Below are 17,443 nucleotides of genomic sequence, written 5' to 3'. Positions count from 1 at the left end.
CGGGAAAGACCAAAGTGCCATTTGTCCCTCTCAGTGTGATCCTGAAGGACTGTGTCCAGGCTGAAGTTCTGTTCCTGCCGTACGATCCTCCCCCCCAGATTGTCCTTTCTGAGCTCCAGCCAGGTGATGCTAAACACAGGTGGGAAAGACAAAAATCTACAATGTGTTTAAAACAAAGCTGATTTATTTGACATTTAACCAGAATATTAAACTCCAGCCCAGTTATAGGGATTATTCACATCAGCAGAGACAAACCCCAACTTTCAGAATAGAAAAGTTATGTCACAGCAGGAGGCCATTCAGCCCATCATGTCCACACTGGCCATTAAGAGTTATCCAGCCTAATCCCACTTTCTAGCTCTTGGTCTGTAGCCTCGTAGGTTACGGCTCCTCAATTGCATATCCAAGTACTTTTTAAATGTGATGAGGGTTGCTGCCTCGATCACTCTTTCAGACAGTGAGTTCCAGAAACCAACCCCCCAACCCTCTGGGTGAAAAGATTTCTCAACTGTCTTCCAATCCTTCTGCCAATTACTGTAAATCTCTGGCCCCCTGGTCATTGATCTCTCTGATAATGGAAACAGCTCCTTCCTACCCACTCTACCTCAGCCCCTCATAATTTTATACACCTCACCCTCCTCTGTTCTAAACAAAACAACCCTAGCCTAACCAATCTTTCCTCACAGCTAAAATTCTCCAATCCTGACAACATCCTTGTAATCTCCTCTGTACCCTCTCTAATGCAATCACGTTCTTCCTGTAATGTGGTGAACAGAACTTCATGCAGTACTCCAGCTGTGGCCGAACCAGTGTTTTATACACTTTCAGTATATACTCCCAGCTCTTATATCCTATGCCTTGGCCAATAAAAGTAAGCATCATGTATGCCTTCTTACCCACCTTATCTACCTGTCCAGCCACCTTCAGGAATTTATGGACATGCATTCCAAGGTCTCTGTTCCTCTACATTTCTCAGTATCCTACAATTTATTGTGTATTCTTTTGCTTTCCTCCCCAAATGCATTACTTCTCTGGATTGAATTCCATTTGCTATTTTCTGCCCAACTGACTAGTCCATTGATATATTCCTGCAGTCGACAGCTTTCTTCCTCACTGTCAATCACACAATCACTTTTTGTCTCATCTGTAAACCTCTTAATCACGCTCCTTGCATTTAAGTCGAAAGCATTGAAATATACAGTAAAAACTTTGTTATCCGGCACTTTACCAACCTGAAAGATCTATTATCTGGAATTTCCAAGGCTTGTCTCCCAATCCTGCGTTTGCTCGAGTGCACCCAATTGTTCTGATCATTACTGTACTGTAGTTAGTGATGCTGCTGATAGTCATCTTAGTGGCGCTGCTGGCAGTCCATCCTGTCACTGTGCTTATGCAGTGTCGTCCTTTATCTCCCCATCCACCCAGTATGACATCCCAAAAAGCATTGACAGGAAAAGGGGTAAAATTGAAAAGGATTGTGTTGATGTTACACCAGAAAATAGACATTTGCAGGTGTCTTGAAAAACCTGAAAATCGTAATGTGTTGATGAATGAATATAATGTTGGTTGATCAACCATATACAACATCAGGGGTCAAAAAGACGAGTTGCTGAAATTCTTTGCTGGTTCTGAGACTAATAAAGCTGTGGAACAACACCGTACTCTAGATAAACCTAAATTAGAGCAGCTAGACAGTGTGTTGTATGAATAGTTTTTGTTGAAATGCTCCCGAGGATGTCCCAGTCTCAGGCCCAATGCTCATTGCAAAAGCAAAAGACTTTCATAAGCAACTGGAATTGACTGAACCATTTGCATTTTCCAATGGATGGCTTTTTTGCTTTCAATGGTCGCATGGCGTAAGGCGGCTAGATGTAATCGGTGAACAAAAATCAGCTGATCATGAGGCTGCAGAAAAGTATTGTGATTTCTTCAACAAATTAATTGCTGAAAATGATCTATCCATAGAACAAATTTAAAACACAGAGAAAGCAGGCCTGTTTTGGCACTGTTTGCCTAATTCTGCTTTAGCTGGTGCGAGTGAATCTAATGCTGCAGGTTTTAAGCAAAATAAAGACAGAATAACTGTGTTTGCATGAGCTAATGCCACGGGAATGCACCGAGTGAAGCTTTTGGAGATGGTAAATATAATTGTCCTAGAGCATTTAAAGGTGTAAAACATTTACCTGGTGATTACAAAGCACAAAGTAATGTATGAAGGGAGAAAGACATTTTTTATGATTAGTTTCACTATGTTTTTATACCTGCAGTGAAAGAACATTTTAGAAAAATAAGAAAACCTAAAGATAGCAAAGCTATTCTTTTATTAGACAATTGTCGAGCTCACCCTCATGAATCAAAGTTAGTGTCTGGTAATATTTTTACCATCTTCCTGTCTGCCAAATGTTGCCTCATTGATTCAACCAATGGTCCAGGACATCATCCTGAATATGAAATGTTTTTACAGGAGAGATTTCCTAAGAAAGTTAATCAATCATGAAGGCACAATCCAAAACTTCCAATCAAATTATAATATTAAAGATGTAATTTTCAATGTGACTTGTGCATGGAATTTGGTTAAAGGTGAAACATTAAGGAGGGCTTGGAGAAAACTGTGGCCCAGTGTTATGTTTGCAGAAGTGTCTTCTGATGAAGAGGAATTTGAAGGTTTTAAGGTTCACCATATATATTTTTTAAAAATCACAAATTCCTGACAGTCTGAGGGATGTTTCTTTCTACAAACCCAATCAAGCAGCTTAGTGAAAATGATGTAGAAGATTGGGTTGAAGTTGACAAGGAGGTTGAAGTGACACATGTTGTTAGTGATGTGGAAATAATGAGAGTCCTGAATGCTGACAAGTCTAAGGAAACTGAAGACTCTGCAGAAGAACATTTTAGTGAGGAACAGAAAATAACTTGCTTCAGCATTAAGGAGGGCTTGGAGAAAACTGTGGCCCAGTGTTATGTTTGCAGAAGCATGTTTGCAGCATTTGATACATGAATCAAACTTGCTGAAAGGCAGACTTGTTATCCTGCACAAGAGTTTATGCAGCTACATATTTTGCACTCTACTTTCAGGTAAAAAAAAAGACATGAGGTCAGTAGGCAAACTGAAATCGGAAATCTTTTCAAGAAAGCTTCCAGGGCTTGCCAGAGGCTCAGTACAGATTCTGTCCCATCACTTTCTACATCTAGTGTTTTAGTTAATTTACATATTAAGTTTACTGTTTCTCAAGAATTTTATGCACCATTACTGCCTCAGGATTTCTGTATTGTACATCTTCTTGTTCTTTGCATGTAATCATTCCTCTTAAAATTAAAACTATTGCGTTGTTTTGCCTTGGTAGCATGACTCTTGATTAACCAGAAGTTTATTACCCAGCACCTCTCATGTCGGACACATGCCGGATAACAAAGCTTTTACTGTACCACAAAGAGAAAGTGACCTGGTACTGAGCCCTGTGGAACCCCACTGGAAACAGGCTTCCAGTCATGGCTCAATTTTGGATGTGATTAACAGCAGCAATATCAGCAGAATCCAACTCCTGCAGTTATATGTGAAATTACTGGTGTCTCCTCCATTTCCAGACGCTTCCTACCCAGTCCTCGTCCATTTAGAGACGCTCCCGAGCTAGTCTCCAGTTCTCCCCCATTTAAAGACGCTCCCTGACTAGTCTCCAGTTCTCCTCCATTTAGAGACGCTCCCTGCCTCTCCTGGATTTTGGGACAGTCTCTGCTCTGTTAAGATTCGGCCCGGAGGGAAGCGGTGGAAGCCGCGGCTGATCTTGTTGTTTGTTGTAATCTCCTGGCTCCGCACTCGGTGTGTCTGCAGCCTGCGAGCCCCGGGCTTTATTAACCCGCCTCCCTCTCACCTGCTGGAACCGCGCTCTCTGCCTCAGACCCTGCCGGCCGCGCATGCTCAGCTCATACCGCCCGCTCGCCCGGCTGATTGACGGCAGCGCTGGACCAATAGGAAGAGCGGGGGCGGGACTGGAGTACCGTGCGGGTGAGCGCCCTCCAATCAATCGGAGCGAGTGAAGGGCGGGTCTCGCGACCGCCCCCTCTTGCTATTGGTCCGCAGCCCCCGTCAACCACCTGGACGTTGTGAGCTCACAGTCGCTAGCGGGAGCTGCAGGTGCCGGGTGCGCATGCGTAATGCCGGAAAATGATCGGAGCATGCGTAGTGCGGATGGTGGAGCTGGTCGGAGGTGGTTGTGTCTCATCCGCAGCGGGTGAGAAACTGCCAAGTGCAGGAGAGAAATGGAGCCGGCGGGTGGGCGGGGAGGCTTCAGTAACACCCGGTGTGGGCCTCAGTACCCCAAAGAGAAGCTCCTGGTCCTGCGTTTGCACCGAGCGGGGCGGCAGCTGCGGGGCTTCTCCCAGTGACAGGCCCGGGGTTAACGGCCGCCATCTTCCCAGGAGACAAAGTGTAGCAGGGCGCATGCGCGGCCTTCCTAAACCGAGAAGCAGGAGGAGAGAATGTTGTGAATTTCTATCCTGGACTGACAGTGATGGCTTTTGTAAACTCCTTTTACAGGGACTTAGAATGGGAGTGTTTACACACAACAAACTCAAACTAAACATCCACATGATGATCTGACAGAGTCACTCGATTCATCAGGACCTGAATATCACCGGCCTTTGAACGTGGAAGGAAAAAGGTTTGTCTGTTCTGTCTGTGGGAAAGAAAGAGTGTGACTGGAAAAGCACTGAGATACACAAAGTCCTGGTTAGACCACACCTGGAGCACTGTGTTCAGTTCTTTGCAGCACACCTGTGACTGGGGGGGGCATTGATTTAAAGTGATTGGTAGAAAGATAGATGGCAGATGAGGAAAGGGTTTTTCACCCAGAGGATGGTGGGGGGTCTGGAATTCACTGCCTGAAAGGATAGTTGAGGCAGAAACCCTCAACCCATTCAAAAGAAGTCTGGATATACACTTCAAGTGCTGTAATCTGCAGGGGTATAGACCAAATGCAGGAAGGTGGGTTTTGAAAGGGTGGCTCATTTTTTGGCTGGCACAGGCACGATGAGCCAAGTGGCCTCTTTCTGTGCCGTAAACCTTCTATGATTCTATTCTAATCCTTGTACTATACACTAATCGGAACAGCTTTTCTTTGTCTACCTTACCTAAAACTATCATAATTTTGTACACCTCTTTCAGATTCCCCTTCCACTCGCTTCGCGGCAAGGAAAGCAACCCCAGCTTCCTAACCTAACCTTGTTGCTGGAGCCATTCTGATACATCTCCTCAGCACCCTCTCAAGAATATTTACATCCTTCCTAAAGTGTGATGATCAGAACTGGACACAATATTCTAGTTGTGGCCAAGCCAGACTTTTATAAAGGCTCAGCATAACTTCCTGCTTTTGCATTCCATACCTCTGTTTATGAAGCCCAAGTTCCCAAATGTTTTGCCAACTACTCTCTCAATATGTCCTGCCCCCTTTAATGATCTATGCACATGAAACCTGAAATGATCCTGTTTTTTTTTCTCCTCGGGAAATTTTGCAGTGCGTCATTAAGGCAGCAAAAGATCAGTACTACTTTAAGGCAGCCAGCTTCAGAAGTTACCGAGTGAAAGTGCATCTTGGTTGCCTGGGTACAACCATACAGAGAGGGAGAACAGGACATACAATGTTGTATTTTGATTTTGAAAACTGGCTTTGTGAAGACAGTTGAGACACAGAGACAAGGCAGTGTGCTAGCACCTGAAAAGAGAGTTCTCAGACCATTTAAACTGAAGGAAGAGAAGTTATTATTCTCTCTCAAAATTCTAAAAAGTCAAGCTAGATTAATACTTTAAAAAGAAAGCAAATTGTTGATCTGCTATGTTCATCGCTGGAAAAAGAAGAGTAACACTTCAGCTGCTGAACTGGACTGCTGAATTTCCGATCGTTGAAGAACTTTTTTTTCCCCATCAGACAACTGTAAAGACTTCAAGCAACCTTGAACTGTTTCTACATTGAAGATTCCATTTCATCAGGAATGTAAATCTGCAAAGACTTTATTTTTTTTCAGGCAGCTAATTAAACACCAAACTACCGTTAATTTGGGTATATGTATGCAAATGCGGGAGTTAGATTCTTTAAATAAGTTATAAGGTCTTTATTTTAGTAGTGTTTAAGATTTTAGTTTTTTTAATAAACAGTTAATTTGTTGATATCTAAAGATACCTGGTTTGGTTCACCTCATTCGGGGGTTACGAGATTGTTTCAATTCGGCTGTGGCTTTCTTTGATTTGGAGCGCTTTAAGATGCGACCTGTGGAGTGGCGGGACTCAATTGACAGTGCGTTGCTCCCACTGCAGTCAGAATTATATATATATATATATATATATATATATATTGATTGGGGGCTTTGTCTTGAGCGGTTGTGCCATAACATATAAATGGCAAAAGACTTTCATAAGCAAAATAATTGACTGAACCAGGTGTCGGTCGCTGCGGTCAATCACCCGGAACTGTGAGCGGTCACATGAGTGGTTGCTGGCAGGGGCTGTAAGCGCCCAGGCGCCGAGCCGATCAACGTTTGGAGCATGCGCAGTGTGAGCTGGGCAGTAGCTCCGGGGCTTTTTCCAGTGACAGGCCCAGGTTAATGGCCGCCAGCTATCCAGCTCTTTTGGAGGAACTAAGGATTAATACTGGAGTGGTGTTGGTGAAAGGTTAAGTCTGTTTCTTGCTCCACCGATGCTGCCTGACCTGCTGAGTATTTCCAGCATTTTCTCCTCCTATTTCGGATTTCCAGCATCCGCAGTATTTTGCTTTTGTTATATTGCAGGTGTTGCTCACGGAACTGAGTTGAGAAACACAGATGGACAAATTAAGAGCAGGTTTATATCGAGGTGGGTGTTGGGCATGGAAGTTGGACCCTGACCTCCTGTGTCTGTCTTTTTTGTTGCATTAGTTGGAGTAGGAGTGGAGATGGAGGAGAAGCTGCTGGGTTTAACCCCGAGTACTTTTGAGCCCAGTCGGGTACAACAGTTTCCAATGTGAGACGGTCAAGGGGGGTAGATTGGAGTAGAATGTGCAGCAGGGAGCATGCATGATCATCCTGGGCCAGGAAGCAGGAGGGGCGAATGTTGTGAATTTCTGTCCTGACTGACAGTGGTGACTTTTGAAAATTCCTTTCACAGGGTATAAGAACGGGATGATTTGCAGACAGGAATGTCAAGCTAAAAATCATGTCAATATCTAACAGAGTCACAGATCATCAGGACCTGAATATCATTGGCTTTTGAATGTGGAATGAGAAATGTTTGTTGATTCTGACTGTGCGAAAAGATTTTAGACATCAGTGTGGCTGGAAACAAACAGACACACATACAACCGAGTGAGTGTGTTCCAGTGCACTGACTATGGAAAGACCTTTAACAGTTATACGGCTGAAAAAACATCGCACCATTCACAGCGGGGAGAAATCATTGAGGTGTTCTGCGTGTGGACAAGGCCTCAACTGACCATCCAACCTGGAGAGACACGAGGACACCTGCACCACGGAGAAACCGTGGAAATGTGACTGTGGGAAGGGATTCAATCGCCCATCCCAACTGGAAACTCATCGACGCAGTCACACTGGGGAGAGGCCATTCACCTGCACCGTGTGTGGGAAGGGATACACTCAGTCTGCCAGCCTGCTGACACACCAGCGAGTTCACACTCGGGAGAGGCCGTTTAAATGTTCTGATTGTGAGAAGAGCTTTAAAAGGAAAAGTGAGCTACAGGCACACCAACGCACTCACACTGGAGAGAGGCCGTTCACCTGCTCTGTGTGTGGGAAGGGATTCACTCAGTTATCCAACCTGTTGAGACACCAGCGAGTTCACACTGGGGAGAGGCTGTTTAAATGTTCTGACTGTGAGAAGAGCTTTAAAAGGAAAAATGATCTACAGACACACCAACGAACTCACACTGGGGAGAGGCCGTTTACCTGCTCTGAATGTGGGAAGGGATTCACTCAGTTATCCCACTTGCTGGCACACCAGCGAGTTCACACTGGGGAAAGGCCGTTCACCTGCTCTGAATGTGAGAAGGGATTCACGAACTCATCCAGCCTGCTGAGACACCAGCGAGTTCACACTGGGGAGAGGCCGTTCATCTGCGCTGAGTGTGAGAAGGGATTCACTGACTCATCCACCCTGCTGAAACACCAGCGAGTTCACACTGGGGAGAGGCCGTTTAAATGTTCTGACTGCGAGAAGAGTTTTAAAAGAACAGCAGATCTACAGACACACCAACATACTCACACTGGGGCGAGGCCGTTCAGCTGCTCAGAGTGTGGGAAGGGATTCACAACATCATCCCAACTTCTGAGACATCAGCGAGTTCACACTGGGGAGAGGCCATTCACCTGCTCAGAGTGTGGGAAGGGATTCACTCATTCATCCAACCTGCTGAGACACCAGCGAGTTCACACATAACTGCAGGGGTTGGATTCTACTATTGCTGCTGTTAATCACATCCAGAACTGAATCATGACTGGAAGCCTGTTTCCAGTGGGGTTCCACAGGGCTCAGTACCAAGTCCCTTGTTCTTTCTGGTATATATCAATGATTTAGACTTAAATATAAGGAGCGTGATTAAGAAGTTTTCAGATGAGACAAAAACTGGCCATGTGGTTGACAGTGAGGAAGAAAGCTGTAGACTGCAGGAAGATATCAATGTCAGATAGACAGTCAGGTTAATTGAAGAAAGTCAGCATGGATTTCTTGAGGGAAAATCATGTTTATCTAACTTGCTGGAGTTTTTTGAGGAGGTAACTGAGAGGGTTGATGAGGGCAATGCTGTTGATGTGGTGTACATGGACTTTCAAAAGGCTTTTTATACAGTGCCAGACAACAGACTAGTGAGCAAGGTTGTAACTCATGGAATAAAAGGGACGGTGGCAACATGGATACAGAAATTGGCTGAGTGACTGGAAACAAAGAGTACTGGTTAATGGATTTTTTTGGGCTGGAGGAAGGTTTGTAGTGGAGTTCCCAGGGGTTAGTGTTGGGACCCTTACTTTTCCTGAAATATATTAATGACCCAGACCTTGGTGTACAGGACATAATTTCAAAGTTTGCAGATGATACGAAACTTGAAAGCATCGTGAACTGTGAGGAGGATAGTGTAGAACTTCAAAGGACATAGACAAGTTGGTGGAATGGACGGATAGGTGGCAGATGAAGTTCAATGCAATGAAATGTGAAGTGATTCATTTTGGTAGGAAGAACATGGAGAGACAATATAAAATAAAGGGCAAAATTCTAAAGGGGGTGCAGGAGCAGAGGGATCTGGGTGAATATGTGCATAAGTCATTGAAGGTGGCAGGGCAGGTTGAGAGAGCAGTTAATAAAGCATACAGTATCCTGGGCTTTATTAATAGGGGCACAAAGTACAAGAGCAAGGAAGTTATGTTGAACTTGTATAAGACACTACTTCAACCTTAGCTGGAGTATTGCATCTAATTCTGGGCATTGCAACTTAGGAAAGATGTGAGGGCTTTGGAGAGAGTACGGAAAAGATTCACGAGAATGATTCCAGGAATGAGGAACTTCAGTTGTGAAGCTAGATTGAGAAGTTAGGACTGTTTTCCTTGGAGAAGAGAAGGCTGAGAGGTGATTTGATAGACGTATTTAAAATCATGAGGGGTCTGGACAGAGTAGATAGAGGGAAACTGTTCCCAGTCATGAAAGGATTGAGAATGAGAGGGCACAGATTTAAAGTAATGGGTAAGAGAAGCAACATGAGGAAAACCTTTTTCACACAGTGAATGGATAAGGTCTGGAATGCACTGCCTGAGAGTCATAGAGTTATACAGCAAAGAAAAAGGCCCTTCGGCCCATTGTGCCTGTGCCGGCCATCAAGCCTATCTATTCTAATCCTATTTTCCAGCACTTGGCCCGTAGCCTTGTATGCTATGGCATTTCAAGTGCTCATCTAAATACTTCTTAAATGTTGTGAGGGTTCCTGCCTCTACCACCTCTTCAGGCAGTGTGTTCCAGATTCCAACCACCCTTTGGGTGAAAACATTTTTCCTCAAATCCCCTCTAAACGTCTTGCCCCTTACCTTAAATCTGTGCCCCCTGGTTATTGACCCGCTAAGGGGAAAAAGTTTCATCCTATCAATACCCCTTATAATTTTGTTTACCTCAATCAGGTCCCCCCTCAGCCTTCTCTGCTCTAAGGAAAACAACCCTACCCTATCCAGTCTCTCTTCATAGCTGAAATGCTCCAGCCCAGGCAACATCTTGGTGAATCTCCTCTGCACCCTCCCCAGTGCAATTACATCCTTCCGACAGTGTGGTGCGCAGAACTGTACACAGTACTCCAGCTGTGGCCTAACTAGCGTTTTATACAGCTCCATCATAACCTTCCTGCTCTTGTATTCTGTGCCTCAGTTAATAAAGGCAAGTATCCCATATGCCTTCCTAACCACCTTATCTACCTGTGCTGCTGCCTTCAGTGATCTATGGACAAGTACACCAAGGTCCCTCTGACGCTCTGAACCTCCTGGGGTCCTACCATCCATTGTATATTCCCTTGCCTTGTTAGTCCTCCCAAAATGCATTACCTCACACTTTTGAGGATTAAATTCCATTTGCCACTGCTCCGCCCATCTTACCAGCCCATCTATATCTCCCTGTAATCTTAGGATTTCCTCCTCACTATTTACATCACCCCCAATTTTAATGTCATCTGCGAACTTACTGATCATACCCCCTATATTCACGTCTAAATCATTAATGTACACAACAAACAGTAAGGGTCCCAGCACCGATCGCTGCGGTACACCACTGGTCACAGGCTTCCCCTCACAAAAACAACCCTCGACCATCACCCTCTGCCTCCTGCCACTAAGCCAATTTTGGATCCAATTTGCCAAATTGCCCTGGATCCCATGGGCTCTTACCTTCTTAACCAATCTCCCATGCAGGACCTTATCAAAAGCCTTACTGAAGTCCATGTAGACTATATCAACTGCTTTACCCTCATCGACACATCTAGTCACCTCCTCGAAAAATTCAATCAAGTTTGTTAGACGAGAGCGTGGTGGAGGCAAGTTCAATTGAAGCATTAAGAAGTGAATTAGGCTGTTATGTGAAAAGGAAGAATGCGCAGGGTTATGGGCAGACGGCCGGAGAATGGCATTAGGTAAATTGCTCTTTCGGAGAGCCAATGCAGACACAATGGGCCGAATGGTCTCCATCTGTGCTGTAACAATTCTGTGACTCTGTGAAAATGGCAAATGGAATTCAATCCGGAGAAGTGTGAGGTAATGCCTTTGGGGAGAGCAAACAAAGCAAGGGAATCCACAATAAATGATAGGATACTGAGAAGTATAGAGGAACAGAGGGACCTTGGAGTTCATGTCCACAAGTTTCTGAAGGTGGTTGGACAGGTTGATCAGGTGGTTAAGAAAGCATATGTGATTCTTGCTTTTATTGGCTGAGGCATAGGGTATAAGAACTGGCAGAATATACTGGAACTGTATAAAACACTGGTTAGGACACAGCTAGAGTACTGTGTGCAGTTCTGGTCACCACATTACAGGAAGGATGTGATTGCATGAGAGAGGATACTGAGGAGATTTACAAGGATGTTGCCAGGATTGGAGAATTTTAGCTGTGAGGAAAGATTGGTTAGGCGAGGGTTGTTTTCTTTGGAACAGAGGAGGCTGAAGTGTATAAAATTAGGCTGCTTTTGCTGACAACGCAACCAGTAGGTGGCAGAGTACTTGCACATGTGCAAATGCAGCCTCATGCACTGAAACGTCACTGTGATGAATTTTGGCAGCTGCCAGTAGCAAAGTTGGCATTGCTGAATTTATCACAAAAACGAAAACAAATGAAACCAAAATACGATCGCTGCTTCCTCCCCTCTGCTCTGCATTGTTCCCCGCTCCATCCTCCTGCTCCCTGCAATGAATTTTATTGATGATTATTTCTGGACACAAGCCTGAATTTTAAACCAGTGAGCATTTTAAAAATAGATTTCTTAACAATTTGGAAGTTGGAGCTCATGTTCAGCATGATTGTGCGTGCAATTCAATGGAATCCGTGGCCTCGTCACTTCTTCCCCCTCAGCCGCTCACTGCCCGCTGCTCCCGCTCGCAGTCTCCCTCCCCTCCCTATCTTGTCACTCTCGCTCTTCCCCGCTTCCCCCGTGCTGGGAAGAAAGGCAGCAATCGCAGACCGGAAGCGGGAGGGAGCCGAGTGGGGAGATGTGACGAGGCTGGGAGGGACGGGCGGCGAATGTCGTTCTCGCACACATGCGCGAATTAGTCCTGGCCAGCCGGGTGTTAACCTAGGCTGTGCATTCGCAGCACCGTACTGGCAGCAAGAGTCTGTTCTGTGCGAGTGTGAATCTGGGAGCGCTGTGATGACGTCGGCAGGGGATACTGCAGTGCCAGGAGTCACTTTGATAAAATTATGAGGGGTTGAGATAGAGTGGATAGGAAGGAGCTATTTCCATTATCAGAGAGGTCAATAACCAGGGGACAGAGATTTACAGTAATTAGCGGAAGGATTGGAAGACAGTTGAGAAATCTTTTCACCCAGAGGGTTGGGGGGTTGGTGTCTGGAACTCACTGCCTGAAAGGGTGATAGAGGCAGAAACCCTCATCACATTTAAAAAGTGAAACAAAAAGTGCTCGAAATACTCAGCAGGTTTGGCAGCATCTGTGGAGAGAGAAACAGAGTCAATGTTTCAGGTCAGTGACCTTACACTGAACCCAGTTTGGAACAAGACAAATTCAGTTTCCAGGAGAATAGGGACAAATATCCCCACAATTGAGGGAGACAAAAGCAGCCATTAGAGAAGTCGAGAGATCTTTGGAAAAGAAGATGGTGCACCATTGTGGTGATAGTGAAAGCTTTTCCAGCTATAGTAGGAATCAGAGACGTAGTGACAGAGTTACACAGAATTACAGTGAGTACATAGAGTCACATTGAATCGACAGCAGTGGTGCTCAAAGACTTTTGGTTGAAGGACCCCTTTTCAAATGGATTAGTAATCACAGACCTCTCCCCATCTAAATTATACTATGAACTCCTTGTACATTTACATTTCTGAATGTAAAGTTCATCGGTGTCCTGTGAAAGGGACTTGCAGGAAAGTTTACCAGGGCTGTTCGATATAGTGAACATTGATGTGATTGGTGATATGAAAACCTTTATCCTCCCTTCAGCTGAAAGGTAACCCGACAGGAAATATCCACTGAGTCTCATTGTAAAATTAATTAAATAATGAAAATGATACATTTGAGTTTAATTCAGCTTTCTCTCACCTCCCAGTGGGTCTGTCCTGTCCTGTCACTGCTGGGTCAGGCTCTGTCCAGTTCCACCAGCCCCGATAACATGGGCCATCTCGACATCCATGTGTGAGAAAGACAATCCCAGATCTGATTTGCTCCAAATTAAATTTCATGTTTAATTGAAGGTCTTCGTTTCACTCCTGGGGGTGGATTGTTTCTTCAGGGTAAAATTATCAAAACGACAACACACACTGTGTCCACCCATTCTCCCAGACGCACCATCACCTCACAGTCGGGATCATCTGTTTATGAAGGGGAGGTTGTTGTCCTGTCTAGACCACCCTGAATGCCCTTGCTGAATAACTATCAGAAATAGAAGGTCCTGCTATTGTGAGAGGAGCCTCACGGTAACAGTCTCAATGATCCTGCAAAATAGAGGAACACATGAGTGGGAGGAGGCCATTCAGCCCTTTGAGGCTGATCTCCCATTATATTACATCATAACTGATCTGTATCTCAGATACATCTCAAGTTTTGAAATTCATTCTGTCTCTCGCTGTCTGTCTCTCACTCTCTTTTGCTCGCTGTGACTGTCTCCCCATTTACGAACATATGAATTAGAAGCAGGAGTAGACCACTCGGCCCCTCAAGTCTGCTCCGCCGTTGCACAAGATCATGGCTGATCTGATCGTAACCTGAACTCCAGATTTCCACCTACCCCCAATAATCTTTTACTCCCTTGCTTATCAAGAATCTTTCTACCTCTGCCTTAAAAATATTCAACGACTCTGCTTCCACTGCCTTTTGAGGAAGAGAGTTCCAAAGACTCACGACCCTCTGAGGAAAAAAAATCTCCTCATCTCTGTCTTAAATGGGTAACCCCTTATTTTAAAACAGTGACCCCTAGTTCTAGATTCTCCCACAAGAGGGAACATCCTTTCTACATCCGCCCTATCAAGACCGCTCAGAATCTTATATGTTTCAATCAAGTCGCCTCTTACTCTTCTAAACTCCAGTGGATACAAGCCTAGCCTGTCCAAACTTTCCTCAAAGACAACCCGCCCATTCCAGGTATTAGTCTAGTAAACCTTCTCTGAACTGCTTCCAATGCATTTACATCCTTCCTTAAATAAGGAGACCAGTACTGTACACAGTACTCCAGATGTGGTCTCACCAAAGCCCTGTAAAACTGAAGCATAACCTCCCTACTTTTGTATTCAATTCCCCTCACAATAAATGATAACATTCTATTATCTTTCCAAATTACTTGCTGTACCTGCATACTAACCTTTTGCGATTCATGCACTAGGACACCCGGATCCCTCTGCATCTCAGAGCTCTGCAATCTCTCACCATTTAGATAATATGCTTTTTTTATTTTTCCTGACAAAATGGACAATTTCACATTTTCCCACAGTTAAACCTACTCTGTTTCCTGTTAGCTAGCCAATCTTCTATTCATGCCAAAATGTTACCCTATGCCATGAGCTTTTATTTTCTGCATTAACCTTTGATGTGGCACCTTATCAAATGCCTTCTGTAAATCCACGTACAGCACATTCACCGGTTCCCCTTTATGCAAAATATATTGGTTAAACATGATTTCCCTTTCACAAAACCATGTTGACTCTGCCTGATTATCGTGAATTTTTCGAAGTGCGATTCTAATGTTATAATGATTACACTTGAAAATTACTTAATTGGCTGTGAAGCTCTTTGGGATGTCCTGTGGTCAAGAAAGGCACTAGAGAAATTCAAGGCTTTAAAAAAAAATCCTCCATTTATAGACACTCCTTGTCCAGACTCCATTTACAGATGCTGCCTAACCAGTCTCCATTTCTCCTTGATTTCCAGATGCTCTCTGACCGCTCTCCATTTTTTCTCGATTTAGAGATGCTCCCTGACCAGAATTACTTCTCCTCCATTTACAGACAGTCCCTGACCAGTCCACATTTCTGCTGCATTTGCAGATGCTCCCTGAGCAGTCCCCATCATCCCCTACGTCATTTTGAAAGCTGATTTCTCTCAAACTCCAGGAGCAAACTATCCCTTTCTGTTGTGGCTTTAAACAGAAGAAATTCTGTGGGTGTGGAGCAAACATTTCAACATTTGTTAGTGAACTGGAGTCCGTCGGGACTGTCACATGTATAAAAAGTGCAGCGCTGAAAAATTATGGACAAAAACTGAAGAGTTATAAAAACTTGACTTTGTCTTTTTAAAAAATGAACGTTTCTTTTACAGAGTGAACAATGTACTCTAAAATGGTCGTCAAAGGAAAAAGGCTTGGCCTTTGTATATTCAAACTGTCTGACAGGGGCAAAGGAAAATCTTCAAAGTCAAGAGGTGTCAATGGCACCCATGCGATACCCATCCTAAAATATTTCAGAATTGAATGGGTTCTTCTGAAACAAAGACGGTGTGAAGAAGCCATGTCCTGAACCATTGAGTGATCACCACGGGGGAGAGACCAAAGTGTCTCCTACCAGGAGACGAAATGTTAACATCCTTACAGAAAAAGGCAGCCTAGCAAGAGAAAGGGACAGAGAGACCAGGAAAGCAGCATCCAAGAAGCGTGTTTCCAGCAAACTAGAAGGGATGCGCCCTGCTGTAGAATTCTACATCGACATTTTATACAGCAGTGAATTAGAAGTGATCCACTTTCTCCAATCGAACTTTCAACCAAGATAGAAATCTACAAACAGCTCAGACCTGCAACCAACGAGAACATGACTTCCAGGAGAATTCAACAGGTTTACCATGAACAAAGCCACCCGCCCCCGCACCCCAACTGCACACACTTACAATTGCTTGCCTCTTTTTCCTGTCTCTTCTTGTTTGTGTACATGTGCGAACGAATGCATGAGTTGATGTGGTTGCGACCATTTCAGGTTACGGCGTATTGATCAATAAATACCTGATTTTCTGTTTATGACCTTCAGAAAACCTGTCGCTGTCTGTTTATTTGATCACAAAGGGATTTAACTCTAAAACAAAACACACTTGCTGCGGTTAGGTGGGAGTTGAACAGTGGGAATTACCCAAGTCTCACCATGTGGCCATAGCAAGGACAAACAGCAGGATTGTTTCAGGAAATAACACTGTGCAGTGATTGTTTCTCTTTGAACTCTTCCCTTGGAGAACAGTGTGAATTAGTGGAAGGATTCACAGGCTGTTTAACACTCCTTCCATGACTGGAACTATTTGATTCCAGCTGATCTGTTGGTCAGTCTTTAACCAGGAGAGTTTGATGAGCTCCCACAGCTCACACAATGGGGGTGGACAGTCACACTCACCAGATACGGCTATGAACTCCCTGTAAATCCAACCCTCTAATTACTTTATTGTAACTATCTTTCCATCCATTCTGCTGCCTGGTCCTTCACTCCACACAGCCTGATCTTGGTTACCTTGCAGATTGTACACACTGTTATGGATAGCGAGCTGGTTACAAAACAGAAAACAGAGAGTAGGGGTTAAGAGTAGCTACTCAGACTGGCGGAAGGTGGGAAGTGGTGTTCCACAGGGATTGGTGCTGGGATCACTGTTTTTCGCCATTTACATAAACAATTTAGACTCAGGAATTGGAAGTAGAATTTAAAAATTTATGGAGGACACCAAATTGGGAGATGGAGTTACTCCTGAGGAAAATTGACAAAATGCACATAGACATCAGTAAACTTACACAATGGGATTGTAATAGGCAAATGAGTGTCAATATCAATAAATGTGTTGTGATATATTTTGGTAGGAAGAATAAGGAGGCCACATACTACTTGTAGAATAAGAGACTAAATGGAGCAGAGGAGCAAAGGGATCGAAAGTCAGTACAGTTCTGATGAAAGTTCACAGACCTGAAACACTAACTGCTTCTCATTCCACAGATGCTGCCTGACCTGCTGAGTATTTCCAACACTTCCTGTTTTTATTTCAGATTTCCAGCATCAGCAGTATTTTGCTTTTTATTAACAACTGAGGGTCCATTTCTAGAGTGATAGACTTGAAAATAAACTTGTATTGAACCTTGGTTAGACTACACTTGGAGAACTGTGAACAGTTCTGATCTTCATATTATAAAAACAATATGGTGACACTGGAAAAGGTACAAAGAAGATTTGCAAGGTTGATCCAAGAACTGAGAGGATATACTTGTCACTCTGAGAGTAGCTATAGCTAGTTAATTAGGTCGCTAGCTTAAAATGGTTTCTGAGCT

General features: G+C 44.2%; 2 pseudogenes; both read left to right on the top strand.

Moving 5' to 3' along the window:
• The first annotated feature begins 1,426 nt into the window (after positions 1 to 1,426).
• LOC137348697 (jerky protein homolog) lies at positions 1,427 to 2,711 on the top strand (annotated as a pseudogene).
• Positions 2,712 to 4,165: 1,454 nt separating this feature from the next.
• On the top strand, positions 4,166 to 16,161 carry LOC137349146 (zinc finger protein 551-like; annotated as a pseudogene).
• Positions 16,162 to 17,443: the final 1,282 nt, after the last annotated feature.

This window comes from Heterodontus francisci, chromosome 34, assembly GCF_036365525.1.
Source record: "Heterodontus francisci isolate sHetFra1 chromosome 34, sHetFra1.hap1, whole genome shotgun sequence".
NCBI classification, from domain to species: domain Eukaryota; kingdom Metazoa; phylum Chordata; class Chondrichthyes; order Heterodontiformes; family Heterodontidae; genus Heterodontus; species Heterodontus francisci.
The sequence above is the reverse complement of the archived record's forward strand: the minus strand, read 5'-3'. Positions and strand labels throughout refer to the sequence as shown.